The sequence below is a fragment of the Ricinus communis genome, chromosome 5 (assembly GCF_019578655.1).
Source record: "Ricinus communis isolate WT05 ecotype wild-type chromosome 5, ASM1957865v1, whole genome shotgun sequence".
NCBI classification, from domain to species: Eukaryota; Viridiplantae; Streptophyta; class Magnoliopsida; order Malpighiales; family Euphorbiaceae; genus Ricinus; species Ricinus communis.
The window spans coordinates 16,678,409-16,695,990 of record NC_063260.1 but is presented as its reverse complement, the minus strand read 5'-3'; the positions used below and the strand labels follow the sequence as shown (position 1 = coordinate 16,695,990).

The window sequence follows — 17,582 nt, the reverse complement described above, 5'->3', positions numbered from 1 at the left end:
TATTATTAAGTATTAAATTTATTTAAATTTAATTTTATTATCAATTTAGAGTAAAATTTTATTTTTAGCACAGTTAATTTAGTGTCTAATTAAAATAATAAATTTAATATTATTTTTTACTCTAATTTTTTATTTTTATTACAACTTAATTCAAGAAAATTTAAACGTTTTAAAATTACTTATATTTATAATAATATTATTAAATTATGATATAATTTAATTTTAGTTATTAATATAAAATAAATATTTTAATTAAAAATATTATTCAATTATTATTTTAATTATATATTATAGTTAAATTATATAAAAAATAAAAATTAAATCAAACAATTATTTTTTAATCTACTCAAATAATCTAGACACTAAATTGATAAATTCACTATCAATGAAAAAATTATGATAATCTTATATGTTAAAATGAAACTTTATATCAACAATTTAGATGAGATTATTACTAGTAAAATTTTTATTTTTAATATAGTTTAATTTTAATGTTTAATAAAAATAATAATTTTTAACTATTTATTTTATTTAAAAAATTTAAAATTATTAATATTAAACAAAGAGTAATATGTTTAAGCTTTTTTAGAATTAAATTATGCTAAAAAATAAAAGATATAAACATAATTTTAAATTTATTATTTTTGTTAGCGCTAAAATTAACTTGTATTAAAAATAAAATTTTACTTTGATTTGATAATAAAATTAATTTGGACGAGTTTAATACAATGATTAAATTATAGTATTAAATTATTAGTTTAGTCTTTGGACTGATACAAAATGAGGTAGTAAGTTTTATTAAAACTGAAGAGAGTTTTAATGTAGTAAAAAAATTACAGAGACTAAGTCATATATTAGACTAAACCTCAGGGGCTAAATAATATTTAACCCAAATTTTTATATCCTATGTAAATATCGGATAACATAAATTTGATATCTAAATTTTTTAATTTTTCTATTTTAGTGTTGGCAACATTTTTTATTTAATCGTATGTCTGTAGAAAAAAAATTATATATCATTGTGGTGTTTTTAGGTCTATTATGGTTGCCTGATTGCTGATTAGGCTAAATGGGGCATCTGTTTTGTCACTAAAAAAATTAACTCGTAAAATTTCCATAGTAGAAAGAAAATGAAAAGACAAAAATGACTTTATATGAACTTAGGAAGAATAAACCACAACAGTTTAACTACTAAAACTTAAGAAAACCTAAATTTATCCTTCTACTCTTTATAATGTAAGCCGTTGAAATTGGGAATCAAGAATTATAATATGATCTTTAATCGATTTGAATTGAAATTCACAGTGAGACTTTGATGATTTAAATTAGAGATTGAAGTAGTTTGCTAGATGTTGCCTTCATATGAAAAGGTACTCACACTTCTACTTTTTTTTACAGTTAATTTGTATTTTATAATAATAAAGTTTTATTTCATATAATAAAGTCTATGTCTGTAGTTGTTTCTTTATTCTGTAGGTGTACTTGAAGAAGGCATTTCACATGAAGAAAGTGAAGATACTGAAGTTGAGAGAGGAGTTGAAAGAAATGAAGATGCAGATATAGAATATATGTGTGCGGAGGAAGATCCATATTTGATTTAGTGTGAGTTTCTTTCTGGTGATGATAAGGAGCTGGAGAGGACTAGACATGTATACATAAATTTAAGAAGAGTTAAGTTGGAGGAGTAAGCGCATGCCAAGAATCATAAACCCACAATTTTGTTCTTCCATTACTTTGTTGTTTTCTCTCTTTTTTGAATGGATATACTCTTGTTTACTTTTGATTTCCTTCCTTTTCTATTTCAATTGTTCTTTTGCTAACTTCTTTTAAAATTTTATATCTTTAAATTGCCGCTTTTAAAGAGGTTAAAAAAGATTAATTTGAGTTTTTAGCATTTGTCTATTGATTTTAATGTCAATCTTGTCTTTCTATTATGTAAATCTTATGTATCTATCTCTTTGTGTTAAAGCACGCTCCACTTAACCCAGTCAGCACTCAAGCAATTGTAAAAATTTTAAAGAGACTATATTGATATCTATTATCTCCATTCAAATACCTAATTGAACAAAAAAAATTATATGAACACTAAATAGTTTACACACTAAATTTATAATTATCTTTTATATATTTATTAACTTCACATAATTCAAGTGTATGATTTCAGAATGCATATTGCATATTAAAGCTTTAATTAAAATCCATAAAAAGTGGAGATGAAGTATAATAATAATTCATCATCTTTGATTCATTGTTTATCAATCGTTAAAACTTTGTGACTCGATTTTATCCAGATCAAATCAATAAATGTAATTCTTAATGTTGTCAATTGCTAGTTGAAAGGTAATTTATACTTCTTTTTGCCCATGAATTTGTTTTTAAATAAAGCTGTTCACACCATATTTTTTCAACTCAATAAATAATTGAGGCCTAAAAACTAGTAATCTCAGTCTAAAACTATAAGTCTTGTATGTGAATATTTATTATTTTATAAATTAAATTAAATTAATTATTTTAATTTTATTCACATGGACAGTTACTTAAATAAGTGGAGCAAAAAAAAAAATTCAAATAAGAAGTTATTTGAACTCCCTCCATAACAATCACTCAAAATTTTGGCTCATTGTGCTCATGTTGACAATGACAAGGATTGCCAATTATTCACTTCAAGTGGGTTTTCACTTTGCAGTTACACTATATGGTGGTTACAAAAATTTTAAAAATAAAAATAAAAATAAAAAGGGGAAAGACCAAAAAGAATAACACAATAACACAAAAAAAATCAAACAAATTCAAGAATAATCAAATTCTCAGCATTTACTTTATAAACTAAGCTTTCTTTGTACTAATTTTGTAGAAAATTAAACAAATTGTGGTTTAAAGACGTTTTAAATTTACAATCAGTTTTGAGAAGAAGTCAGAAGCACAATTAGTCACGACACTTCGTACATCACACACTTAGCATACCCGTAACCAAATCGAGCTAACATGATTTGGTACATCTAGTGGGATGCTGTTCTACAATGGTCGCGAAGAACAAAATGTAATTTTTGAAAAGAACTAATGGAGTATCAGGACATCAGGTTGATGCTGATGAAGCAAAATATGAAATTCTTATTCCATAAAAGTAGTTAGAGAGAAATATGGCGCCTCATTATATATTCATATATAATAATATTAATATTAAATTAGTATATAATATATATAATATAATAAATTAATATATATAGTGTAATATAGTATAATAATAAATTAATACAAATAATTATAACTAAGGATAAAATTCAAAAACTATCCTATGGTTTGACATTTTTTCACTTGAGGGACGAAGATTTTTTTTTGCATCAAAGAAGTACTGTGTGTTTTATTTTCTTAGCAGGTACACATTTATATTTTTATTATTTTTTATATAGTTTTGCATGTATTTAATATGAACTATTACTAAATTATAATTTTATACGTAATGTGGCATCTACCAATGCATCAAAGAATTCATAAATATATTAAAATGTTATTTAGAAAATTATTTCTTAAATTTAGTTATAATTAAAAATATATATTTTAACAATTTTTCATAATCACAAAATATCTAATTAGATGCTAAATTAATTAAAAATATATTTTATCAAATATTTATATTTTTATTAATATTTACAATCTAAAAAATGAGCAACATATTGAATGTATCTAAATAATGCTAAAAAAAGGAAACACATGTTACTCCTTTAATATGAAAAATACCTCTATCCCTCAAGTATAAAAGCGACAAACTACAAGGTTATATTTTTTAACTTTACCTTATAAATAATCAATATAATATATATTATATAATATTAATAATTAATATTAATTACATTAACAATATAATAATATAAGTGTAACTAATAATAAATGTTATAATAAATAAGGCACTTCTCAGCATTGTGAGGCGCTACCACCTACGGGAAGAATGAATGTGGCTTTTTCACGAGCCAGCCTCAAGTGCTGAGCGACCTCGTCATTGTGTTTAGATACCGTTCTTCGTACTAGACCTATTTCAAAATGAGCCATTTGGATGAGGGCTCTAAGGGATTATGAATGGCCTTAAGACTAATTGGAGAAGGAGTTCTCACCCAATGATATCGTGACAAGTTCAGGAGTGAGGATGACAGCTTTGTGCCCCTCTGATTTTAGGTTTGAAAAGTTAGGTATGGATAGGGAAGGTTTACGAAAGCACCTTTATCCGCCTAGCCTCCATTGGAGCAGACAGGCCTTTACCTATCCTAATAACATTGCCTTAGCGTAGTTTTTGCCCTATATTCGATTTGGACATCGACCTTTTTATCTTCTTAACATGTGAGTTGAGAGACCATGAGACTAACCTAAGGAGGAAGTACTTTAGTACCTTTGCTAGTCCTAATCGGGAGGCACTTTGGTGCCTTAGGTTTTACCTTGATTTGCCATGGTGTCCACATCTCTTGCAATTTTTATTAACCCTAATCTTTTAGCCTTAGCATTTGAGGTGAGTACATGCAAGACGTGAGGGGAAGGGGGGATTACTTTGGTAAGTTTCAAATTTTATTCTCTTTTGCATGTGGGGTGATCAAAATAATTGTTAAGTCCCATTTTATCCATTTATTTACATGTGAGATGATATCCTAGGTAATATTTAAACATACATAAAAGGAGAGAGGAGAATAGAACCAGAAAAAAGATTAAAAAAATCAGGGATTAACTAGAAGGAATCTCGCATGCAAATAGCCTTAATACAAATTAATAAATAGTACTAATAACAAAATAATAATTGATCCTCGTGAGGGGGCAGATCTCCGGAAACTACTTACTCTACATCTTAGGTTAATGATTCAATATGAAATAAGCCATAAAACATATGATGAATGAAACTGCACCAAAGGAGAGATAAATTAAAATGGGGCAAAACTAAAAAAAGTTAAGGTAAGAAATAAAATAACATAAAGAAATGCATAAAAATACTTTTTTTTGTCTTCATCAAAAGGCTGAATTCATACGTGTATAGGGTTAACTCACGCGAGGTTAGTCTCCTCAGGACACAGGAGGCTCACAGCGTTGTTTGAGACGCTAGCCTTTGATTTCTGGAGGAGAGAGATTGAGCTCGCACGAGGTCAATTTCAAAAGCCAAACAATAGGAAGCACAATGTCGTTTTGCTCAAAAACCCTTGTTTAGGTTCACGTGACTCCTAGACTCGTGAAAGCAAAGGGTAGCCTCGCGTGAGCTTAGGGCCCCGGAGTTTGGAATACACCAAATGCATAGTTGAAAGCTTAACAATTTTGTGTTAGGGCCTCAGGATCCCTGACCTCGCGCGCGTAGAGGCTAGCTTTGTGCAAGCTTAGTGGAAAAACATATGAAAAAAAAGCTTAATCACTTACATAAATAGGGACTGACCTCACGCGATGCTCAAGAATAGAGACAGTAGAAATTAACAAAAAATAAATAAAACTCAAAAATCTGAAAGCGCAAGTAAACATAAATTTTAAATGAACACTTTAAATATGGAAAAACAAGAAAAATGGAATCTAAAATAGATTTCAGCCCTTAAGAGGCTACCTTATGATTTGTTAAACAAACAAGTTTGGAATTACAAAGAAAAAGAAAAAAGAAAGGAGAAAAGTGAGTCCCCCTTTTGGAAAAGACATTATAATTTTCAAAGAAAACCTAAAATCCTCTTTAGTTTTCTTCCTCTAAACAATTAATTTTTTCAGATCCCCTCTATGATTACTTATTGCTAACCCTTGACCCAATGCAAAAAGTCAACTATTTATGGTGTTTAACAGGTGCTAAGAGGCCATTGGAGGAAAAGCTCTGGCCTAAAGTTTCTTCCAATTGACGAATGGCACGTCGCCCTGAGCTAACTCCTGCTCAGACTGAATTCGAGGAGGTCAGAGGGGGGTCTCGTCCTGTGCTCACATGAGGTCAATCTAGGCTTGTGTGGGCTCAAGGTGAATAGGCACAAGGTCAAGGCTAGAGGCCCATGCCCCCATATTAGTGCTCGGCTCGTGTGAGTGCTGGCCAGACTTACTTTGGCTTAATCTAGACTTGTATATGCTTACCTTAAATGTGCACAAGGTCAAGCTTCCATGCTTGCTCAAATGAACTCGCGCGTGGTCAACCTATTCTCGCACTTACTTACCTTTATAGGGACTTCTAAGATTTTAGGCTCTCTTCTCTTTTCCTTTTACTGAAGCTAATAAAAAAAGAGATTTTGGAATTTCAAGGGCCACAATCTTTCTCTCTTTTTTCCCTATCTCTCACAGCCCGATTAAACTTTCTCATCACCAGCCTTTATGTAACTATAGTTTCCAAATTTTCATGATAACAATTTGCCCCTTACTTTGGAGGAGGAATATATAAAATAACAACTTTAACTTAAATCTTTTGAGTTTTATAGAAAATTAGTTTTGAAAAGCATGAGTCTGCTCAAAGTAAATGAGTGGGAAGTTTCAAAGATCGTACCTTATTTATTGCAGCACGTCATTGTGATACCATCATTTTGAGAGGATGCATCAACATAATACTATCATTTTCTTAGGGGTGCATCGGTGTGACACCTTTCATCTTCTTAAGGGTGCGTCGGTGTGATACAATCATCTTTTTTATGTTGCATCAATATGATACCGTTGTCTTCTTAAGGGTGCATTAGTGTGATACCGATGTCTTCTTGAGGGTGCGTCGGTGCGATACTGGCGTCTTCTTGAGGGTGTATCAATGCAATAATAGCATTTCCTTAGAGGTGTGTTGGTACGATACCAACATCTTCTTAGAGGTGCGCAGGTGCAATGCCAGTGTCTTCTTAGAGGTGTGCAGGTGTAATACTAGTGTCTTCTTGGATGTGCATCAGTGCGATATTGGCATTTTCTTAGAGGTGCGACTGTGTCTTGCCCCTTTCTTCGAGAGGGGCGGAGATAAGTCGAAGCAAAACAATACACAGTGGAGGCAGTGCTTGCAGAAGGTACTTACCTAAAAAAAGAGCACCCTCAAAGTGGGTCTTAGGCGGGGGTAAGAGGAGGTGAGACCGTCAGGTCTCTCCCAAAATAAATCAAAGTATTTAGAGTAGCTTGCTAGGCCAGGCAGACGCGAGCTCGCGCGAGGTTAAGGTTTTCCTCATGTAAGCTTAACCGTGTCCTTACGCGTGCTCATGTCTGAGCTCATGCTAGCTTAAGCTTATCCTTGCACGAGGTCAAGGCTGAGCTTGACGAGGTGAGGAGGGACCCAACAACCTATATAAAGGTTTGATGCCACCATCATATGTCACACTCGTTTTACTTTTAGCATCTCAATTTCTCTAAATCTTTAGTACTTTCTTAGTAGTAACTTGTAAAAATTTTCAAGAAATTACAGGAAGAGCTTAAGACGCTAACCAACTTTCAGTGGACCGAGACTTGAGCTAACAACTATCGAGGTTGCGCGGACATCTGGTGGACATCCCAAGAGAGCCAACAGCGGTAGGATTGGAGCGCGAGCATCACTTCCTTTGTGACTAGGCAGAGACCCTGATTCTGGCGACCCCATCGACGCATTGTAACACGAAAGTGTGAGGTCGAGTATGCTTTTTTATTTCCTATGCTTTTACTTGAATAATATAGTTAGGAAATATATGCATGTTTGTAGAATTTAGCAACACTATAAAACCCCTAAAATGTGGTAGAATTTTAGAAAATATATGGGAATATTTTAGAAAAAAATGTGGTAAATCATCTAGAAAATGTGTGAGAATATTTTTAGCGAAGATGTGGGAATATTTTTATTCCAGTAGAATTTGTAAAGTGCCTGAATAATAGTTTAGGTTTGAAATGTACCTGGGTCTTACCTAGAGGTCTTGGCAGGAGGCCACGTTGTTCTATGGGCTGGCTAGCAATATTACTGGCTTGTCATAGTGGTGGGTGCTCCTCCTATCCTGGATAAGGGACTGTGTGGAGGCGATCGACTTTCATCAGTTCTTGGGCACCTTATCGGGGTTCAAGCCTAGGAATGACGCTATCGCATTGATAGATCTGCTACAGAGGTGGTCCAACACCACCCATACTTTCTTGCTCCCTTTCAAAGAGATGACCATCATGCCCTTAGACTTCATAGCTCTTATCGGAGTCGATTCAGCGGGGTACTTGTGCCCTTAAATGATAAACAATAGCCCGACCCTCGTCCTTTAGTTACTTAGTTGATTGCCTATTATTAAGGACGAGAAGTAACTGCGATACGGGGATCTAAAGGCCCACTAGCAGCCGAGGCGGAAGACAGCTGCAGTGCCATTCATGGATGAGGAGGTGGACTAATACGCTAGGAACTTCCTGATATTCTTATTCTAGGCCAACATTTCTGCGGACGTGGAGTCGACTATTCACTTGAGCTTCTTGACGAGTATGGTGGACCTGAATGCCTTGGGCTTATTCGCTTAGGCTTAGGCAGCTCTCTGCCAGCTTTACAGCTTTATGGATTGCGACTGCAGAGGTGGCGCGAAGGGCCATGGCTTTGCCTAGGTACTGCTGGTGAGTTTATTAGTGGGATGTTGTCACTTTCCTTTAGATTTTTATGATATATTTGGCTATTATATTTCCTTTGCAGATGTGGGCATATGAGTACCGATTGTTGAGGATTGGTGCTCCAACTAGTGCCATCAGATACTCATTTTTGGATCGCTAGGTTGATTTGCGGTCGGAGTTCAAGAATCCGCATCAGCTGTATTAACATCGCTAAAGGTTGAACACGATCACTTGGCCAGAGGTAAAAAAAAGTTAGTTTTGACACTATGTGTTACAATTCTTACATGTGTGTTTGACGTGTAATGATATGCATGTGAGGGTGGACTTACGGAGGAGTTTGCCTCATGGTCCTCTGCTGTGGTTGATATAGTAGCATTCGACGAGTGCCGATTCTTAATGGAGAGTTCTATGTATCGATAGTAATAATTTGATGACCGGATCACAGGCCAGAGGGCTGGTCCGACTACACGCCTCGTCCTATATGTGCTACTGTTCCCAAAGGCTGCAATAGGGCCAGGGAGGTTGGTCGATGAGGAGCTAGAGAAGGCTCATGCAATGATGTTCTTTGAGGGTGCAGGGAGCCAAGTGCCCTCGTATGCAGCTGCCCTGCCCTTAAGATGGGTTGGCCCTATTGGTGGTGCCCTTATAGCTAGAGTGCCAAGGCCGGTGGCAAGAGGTCATAAAAGGGCTCGGGGCCCAAGTAGTAGCTCATTCTCAGCTTTAATTGCCTAGTCGGAGGGCATAGTTATTAGTGATCTTGCCACCCCTTGTTCGGTCATCATCTCTGTTTCTCGTGACTGGTGCATTACCTTAGTGATGGCTCTTGTAAATCCAAACTCCATCCATCCTACAGCCTGCGGGGACCATTCATGTATATCCTTTTACTTTTTGAGTTCTTTTTGTTGTATTTTTTAACCTTCCCAATTTTTATCTCTTATGCGTAGGTGCCTCAGCGTTTATGGACCAATTGTACTGGATCATTGAGGGGTTCCAAGCACTAGCCTTGGGCTAGCATGTAAACTACCTAATGTTATGTATGCATTTTTTAGCGTATGAGTGTTTCATTTATTTCTTTTATTTCGGTTAGGTGGAGCATTGGTGCCGAAGGAGATGAACATGGAGAGTGCTCGGATTGCTGTGATTTGGCAGACTACCTTCACGAATGAGGACTTAATTGAGGCACCTGATCCACCACCGGCCGATCCTAGTGCCCCTGAGCCCAGCCATCCTCACTAGGCCTGCTGCTTATTCATCTTGTCTTTTTTTGCCTTGTGTGGCAGCCTTTTTATTTTCCCAACCTTAGATACAATTTTCATTTACTTTGCATAGTTTTGTACAATTTGTTTCTTTTTTCCACTTCAAGGTTTGATGCAATTTTACTTTTTTCTTACTTCATTATTTGCTAGATTTACAATATCTGATTTTTTTTTCATTCATCGCACTATTGCTTCCACTTCTACATGTCACTTTGGATTTCTAGAAGAGAGACTGAACGGTCTGAAAATAAAACATATAAATTAATATAATAGTAACTTTGAGAAGGAATAAATTAAAGGAAAGCATACACCTAGGCCGCCATCACGACTGCACTAATGATGTGTGCTATCTATGCAGCTACAATCTAAGGCAGTGTACCTATCGATGCAGTCTAGCACTAATGGCGAGTATCAAGGTCGTATTCCTCGGGAAAGTGAAAGCCCAGAGTTACTCCTTTATTCTTTGTTATATTAACCTAAAATGAGTGATGAATAATTTCTAAACTAACTAATAGCTACAAGCTAAATTCTAAGGGAGATGCAGGAGTAATTGATAAATAAAATAACCAAGACAAGAAATTAAACCCAAAGGGAACCTAAACTAGTTGGCAATCAAACAAAAGATAAAGGATTAATGAGTCTAATTATGCTACCCGTGGATGAATTCTTAACCGAATTCAATTTCTCTCTCGAGATAACCGAATTGCTAAACCTAATAACCTAAAGTTGGAATCTATTCCTAACTATTGATTCTTAAATTAGCATTAAGCTTTAATCCGCCTCTATTAAGCTTTGTTAATTCTTTATCCGGCTAGTTAATTATCCTTATCTCTAAGCGATTATTAACCAGTTCTTGCTATTCAAAATTCCAATTGCCAAATGGACTTCTCAATCACACAAAGCAATCTAAACACACAATTCACAACGTCTCATGAATAATGCATTATCTTATTAATACTGAAAGCAAAAAGAATACAAAACTAACCCAAACAATCCAACAATATAATATCAAGCCAACATAGTAAAGAAATCCCAATGGATTTAATCAATCTAGCTAATCATGTTCATTATCAAAATCCAGAAGAATTCAATTACAATAATGAGTAAAGGTAGAGAAACCCGATTACACCATTGGATGAGAGTAAACAACCCCAATTCCTCTTATTCGAATTGAATCGATTCTTGTTTCTCTTGCTCGATTTGAAAACCAATCAACAAACCTCGCCCAATCTTCAATCTTTGAAGGGAATTCGATTGAAACCTTGATCCAAGTCTCCTTTTCCCTTGGTTCCAGCTCAGAAAACCCTTAGAGAGAGAAATATTAGGGTTTGGGACGTTCTCCCCCGCTCTTCTTTCTTTCTTTCCTCTCTTCTTTCTTTTAATTAATTCCCCATGTCGCCTTGCCAACACAGGCTGGTGTTTATACCCGTGTTACTCTCTGTGGTCGTTCTCCTTAAAAACTTCTTTTTCTTTGATGTTTGACGCACCCAACACGGCCGTGTTGGTGCCCGTATTGGGAACACAGCCAGTGTTGAAACCAACACGGCCATGTTCAGCTTCCTCATGCGCATACTTAGCTTGTTTCGGCAGCTTTGACGTCCAATTATACTCCAATTCTTCCCTTTATCATTCTTTGATTTCTTTTGGACCTAATGCATACAAACAGACGCATAGGGTGAGTGTTGGGACCAATTCACATCCAAATGTCCATAAAATCAATCTTAGAAACCCTATTTAGATGTGTGTATTTTATGCACATCAAATAACCCCACACTTAGCTCATTGCTTGTCCTCAAGCAATTAAAAGTAAAATAAGGAAAATAAACCACTAAGGAATAACACTTAAACTGACGGACAAGCTAGAGAGCTCCTGCACATATCCTTAACAAACGTAAGTCAAGCAAAAAGAAACGAAGCAATCAATTCAATCATCACAACCAAGATGCTATTAATTCACAAAATACTATCTCAACAAAATTATTCAGAACCAACTCCTCACAAGATTCACTCTAAGTCACTCAAAGTGTTTAAAGGATAGTGTTAAATCGCTCAATGCATCAAATACTGCCTTACTTACTATATGCTTGCTCTTAAATCCTACTCCTACCACTTATGGAGAGTCAACAACCATGTCAAGAGGTCTTTATAAGGGTTGTAATGGGGATTAGGTAAGGGTAGGTAAATTTGGTAAGAGTTGAACCTATGGTATTCTGCAATGAGATAAATAATATGCACACAAGCCATAATAATTATAAGGGATAAACAATGAATAGTAGTCCAAGGTGGGAAATAGGAATCAAGTCAAAATGTTTAGCTCACTTACTTTCTTTCTTTTCATCACCTTTCCCTCTTATTCTTCTATTTCTTTTTTTTCTTTTTTTTTCATAAGGGAAGAACATTCACATAATAGAGTGAATTTCTTTTGGATTGAAGAAAGCTGCTATAAGATTCCACACCACTTCCAAGACAAAAATTTCCAATAAAAACAACTCATGTGCAGAATCATAACCCAAAGCAGAATAAAACTAAGTGGCAATGAAATATGATAAAAAAGATGGTGAAAAAGGGGGTTATCTACAGAATCAATAAACGAATGAAGGCTATTTGGCTAGAATGAAAAACCTAAGTGCCTCTATCATACCAAAGTGTTAAACTCTCCTTGTGGCCCTCATAAGCAGTACCGAGCTAGTTCTAAAAGTAAAGACAGTAATTGACACTCTCAACAAGAAATAAATACAAGCATATAAAGTGTATGCTTATAATTTAGGCTCAATTTCTCACAAGTGTGCTTTTGAGTAGGTTCTAAACAAAAATCATCAAAACATAATTAAATAAACCAAAGCAACTTAGTGCAAAACTCAAACTAATTATCTTACATTCTTTCGCAAAACTCAACACTATCGGTTTTACCCGATCACATGGACATAAATAGGATTTCAAAAGCAAGTCAACAGTAAGAGCATTGAAACAAAGTGAAAAAATTTTAAAATTTTACCAAAAATTGCTCAAAGAATAAACAAATAACTAAGATGGGATCAATGTCACCCACCCCACACTTGAAGGACACACTGTCTCCAGTGTACAAAATATAAGAAATAAAAAAGGAAAAGAAAAACTAATACTGCCCTGACTATGGCTCCAGAGTGAAAAGAGGTGCATCATCATGGATATCAGGGCGTTGGCTAGTATTTGGTAGAGGAGTGGCTGCAAATAATTAAATAAAGACTTAAAATCGAAACTGAAACAAAAATTAAATAAAATATGAAAACTAAAACTAATAAAATATTTCAAAACAAAAGGTTAAAATATTAGAGATTAAAGATTAAAATTGGGGTGCCTCCCAAAAGCGCTTCTTTTTGATGTGATGAGTCTTCTTAGCTGGACTCATGGTGAAAAGCAAACAGGCGTGATCGACGACCATCCATCCTTCTTCCAAGGAAATGTCTTCAAGTATCCGCTTAGAGGGATAATCGTCAATTTCCTCTTCCCGTCTATCAAGCAAGCTACCAGTATGATGGGCAAAACTCGTTCCTCGTATAATTGCACGTAGTCATGATGCTCTAGGGGCTCTTCCAATTTGAAAGCTGAAGTTTCACCAATTGGAAGGATCGACGGTTGGGCAATTTCTTCAGGAACGTCGATGGTTTTCTCTAGTCCTTGGATTGGTTCACTTGCTAGAAGAAACTTGAGCTCCTCCAAGACTTCTTTATTTAATAACTCGTGCTCATCTTCCATCATCGAAGGGACTTATGGAAAATCCACCAAAAATTCCTCTAATTGCAACTCACAATCATCAACTGTACGTTCTTGTTGATAGTCTTTCAAAGGAATCATGTTCGCCTCTTCCTTTTCTGGTTCTATCTCCATGTTCAAAGAGTCGTCCTGCACAGAAGCATCATCGTCAAACATGATAGATAACCCAGAAAAATTCTCACCTAAATGCAAAGTGACGATGCTCAAGTGTTCCTCGGATTCAATAGCATTTGATGGATTTCCCAATTGCTCTTCAGCTAGTAACTTGAAGATTAAGACTACTTGATGCTCTATGTTCTTAATCGAGGCTTGTTGATCTTCAAGTATCCTCTCTGTTTGATGGAATCTATCCTCAAGACTTGCAATAAACCTCGTCATCAGCTCCTCTGACACTAACTCTTCACCTTGAGTTGATGGTGCAAGATTAGGCTGCTGAAATTCTAGTGGTTCTTGGCCATCTAAGCTCCATCCAAAGGGTGAATGAATGCTCGACTCTTGATTGTAGGTGCTTCCATACGAGTCATTTGGCCGACTTCCCATATAATTCACCTGTTCATCGTTATAAGAACAATGAGCAACATCACTATATAATGGACAATCATTACTCAAATGTAAACCACAACAAAATTCACAAAAAACTTGAGAAGAAAGGATAGGAGTGGAGAGTTGATCGGTAGCCCTACAAAACGATTCCACTCGAGCTTCTAAAGATGCACTGGTATCCCAATTTTTAGCACTCTCTTGGTTCCTGATCCCATTTTCCAACGTGTCATACAAAGAGTTTAGCATTGAACCTCCTTATCATCAACTATCTGAATCATAAACTTAACTAAATAAATATGTACAAACAAAACAAAAATAAATATAAATAAAAAAAAGGCTAAATTAACAAATAGGAAATTTCACTCTAGTTTTCAAACATTCCCCGGCAACGGCGCCAAAAACTTGATGTGTGCTATCTATGCAGCTACAATCTAAGGCAGTGTACCTATCGATGCAGTCTAGCACTAATGGCGAGTATCAAGGTCGTATTCCTCGGGAAAGTGAAAGCCCAGAGTTACTCCTTTGTTCTTTGTTATATTAACCTAAAATGAGTGATGAATAATTTCTAAACTAACTAATAACTACAAGCTAAATTCTAAGGGAGATGCAGGAGTAATTGATAAATAAAATAACCAAGACAAGAAAACAAATCCAAAGGGAACCTAAACTAGTTGGCAATCAAACAAAAGATAAAGGATTGGTGAGTCTAATTAAGCTACCCGTGGATGAATTCTTAACCGAATTCGGTTTCTCTCTCTCAATAACCGAATTCTTAAACCTAATAACCTAAAGTTGGAATCTCTTCGTAATGATTGATTCTTAAATTAGCATTAAGCTTTAATCCGCCTCTATTAAGCTTTGTTAATTCTTAATTCGGCTAGTTAATTATCCTTATCTCTAAGCGATTATTAACTAGTTCTTGCTATTCAAAATTCCAATGGCCAAATGGACTTCTCAATCACACAAAGCAATCTAAACACACAATTCACAACGTCTCATGAATAATGCATTATCTTATTAATAGTAAAAGCAAGAAGAATACAAAACTAACTCAAACAATCCAACAATATAATATCAAGCCAACATAGTAAAGAAATCCCAATGGATTTAATCAATCTAGCTAATCATGTTCATTATCAAAATCCACAAGAATTCAATTACAACAATGAGTAAAGGTAGAGAAACCCGATTACACCATAGGATGAGAGTAAACAGCCCCAATTCCTCTTGCTTGAATTGAATCGATTCTTGTTCCTCTTGCTCGATTTGAAAACCAATCAACGAACCTCACCCAATCTTCAATCTTTGAAGGGAATCCGATTGAAACCTTGATCCAAGTCTCCTTTTCCCTTGGTTCCAGCTCAGGAAACCCTTAGAGAGAGAAATATTAGGGTTTGGGACGTTCTCCCCCGCTCTCTTTTCTTTCTTTCCTCTCTTCTTTCTTTTAATTAATTCCCCATGCCGCCTTGCCAACACGGCCGTGTTGATGCCTGTGTTCCCAACACGGGCTGGTGTTTATACCCATGTTACTCTCTATGGCCGTGCTCCCTAAAAACTTTTTTTTCTTTGATGTTTGATGCACCCAACACGGCCGTGTTGGTGCCCATATTGGGAACACAGCCAGTGTTGAAACCAACACGGCCATGTTCAGCTTCCTCATGCGCATACTTAGCTTATTTCGGCAGCTTTGACGTCCAATTATACTCCAATTCTTCCCTTTATCATTCTTTGATTTCTTGTGGACCTAATGCACACAAACAGACGCATAGGGTGAGTGTTGGGACCAATTCACATCCAAATGTCCATAAAATCAATCTTAGAAACCCCATTTAGATGTGTGTATTTTACGCACATCAACTAATACGAGAAAAAACTGGTCAAGGTCAAGCCTTTACTAATTATGAGGCTCTTCTCCCTACATTATACCAAAACCTATTTTTTATCTTCGGGTCCACTGGTCCAAGTCATGGCCGAGCTGAGCTCGCGCGAGGTCGGCCTAAGCTCGCACGAGTAGAGGGTGAGCTCATGTGAGGTCAGTCATGATTCTCTCTCCTTTATTTAACCTAGGGTGACTACTCTCTTTTTGCTCAACTTCCAACCATCCTATCACCATCATGAGTGAAACTACTAGAGGTGCCTTATAGCCCTTACTGAACTAGATTAAAAAGAGCTCATGGGCCTTGTTGGGTTCACCTTTGGCTAGTCTGAGGTACCTTCGAGATGTCAGCCTAGATCCTCCATTTCTTTGTGCTGCCGTTAGCCTTTGGTACTCTAAGGCTTATGAATTTCGATTTGGGACCTCTAAAATTTGCCCTTTGTTTGAAGAGTTCTCGTCCATCCTTGGTGTCAGCACCTATTTTCTAGATCTAGTTATCAAAGGAATTATGGAAAAACCTATAGTGAAAGTTATTATTTCTCTCGAGTCTCAAGTAATTGAGGGCAGGTGAGTCCAAGTTAAGATTGAGAATAATCGAGTCAAAATTACTTTTCTAGAATTAATTTGGACCCTATTGGCAGAAAAAATTAAGTTTAAGAGATGAAACGACAGTTTTCAAAAGTTTAGGGACTAAATTGCAAAAAAAATTAGAACTTCTTTTACCCTTAAAGCCAATCGGCTCTGTGTGCAACTGAATCAGCTCTACACAGAGCCAATCTGATGAGCATAGAGCCAAATTGGCTCTATGCAGCGATTATCGGCGATTCGACTCTATAGAGTGCCGATTTGCTATTTTCCAAAATCGAATGTCATTTCACGTATATTTTTGACGTGAAACACCAAAATTTGTCAAAAAAGAAGATTTTAGACAGTATCTGTGATAATTATTAGGATCTTAAAATATATTTAGTGATAATTATTGAATTTTAAAGATTTTATTTCACTAAATATTTATCTAATAAAGGAAAAGATAATCGATTCTTTTAAAAGTCTAAATAACTAAGTGTTTATTGGCTTCTCTAGGATTTCCTAACCCTATTACTGCAAATAAAATAACATGACCTAGGTCTAAGGGGCTGCGCTCATTAATAATTAGAGCTACATTCATTAAGCATAGACTACTAACATAGGAGAATTTACAGATGTACAAAAGCAGAGTGAGTTTTAGGAAATAAAAGAAAAAATCACTAAGTAAGAACTCAAATTTGAAAAATTTGTTTGCAGAATGATAGAAGATTTTCCAAAGCCAAGCAACACTAGATTCTTAACCAATATTCGATTCCACCACCTCATCATCTCTAGAGGCTCGAAGATCAGCATTCAACAATGACAATCTGAAGGTTCCCTAAATCCAATATCACCTGCATCCTCATTTTTACGAATTGGTCCTTTTAGTTTATGTTTTAGAAACATGATTAGGAATGGCTTTTTTTTTAAAAAAAAATTCTATATGATTCACATGATTAGATCAGGGTTTTCCCTGAATTAATATGTCTATGATTTTATTAGGTATTGTCTGATAACATGCAATATGCTGGGAATTGAATATGATAACGATAACATGTAATATGCTGGAAAATGAATATGATAACATGTAATAT

General features: G+C 35.2%; 2 long non-coding RNA genes across 5 annotated transcripts; both read left to right on the top strand.

The window, feature by feature from the left end:
• Positions 1-705: 705 nt before the first annotated feature.
• LOC125370156 lies at positions 706-1,820 on the top strand. The gene is made up of 2 exons (XR_007216053.1): positions 706-1,370; positions 1,458-1,820. It is a non-coding gene; the product is annotated as an uncharacterized LOC125370156 (long non-coding RNA).
• Positions 1,821-6,963: 5,143 nt separating this feature from the next.
• LOC125370053 lies at positions 6,964-9,959 on the top strand. 4 transcript variants are annotated; one of them, XR_007215730.1, is made up of 4 exons: positions 6,964-7,552; positions 7,840-8,499; positions 8,576-9,364; positions 9,438-9,959. It is a non-coding gene; the product is annotated as an uncharacterized LOC125370053 (long non-coding RNA). The 4 variants fall into 4 exon arrangements; XR_007215728.1 differs by having other exon boundaries at positions 6,964-7,547; positions 8,576-9,959; XR_007215729.1 differs by having other exon boundaries at positions 7,840-8,490; positions 8,576-9,959.
• Positions 9,960-17,582: the final 7,623 nt, after the last annotated feature.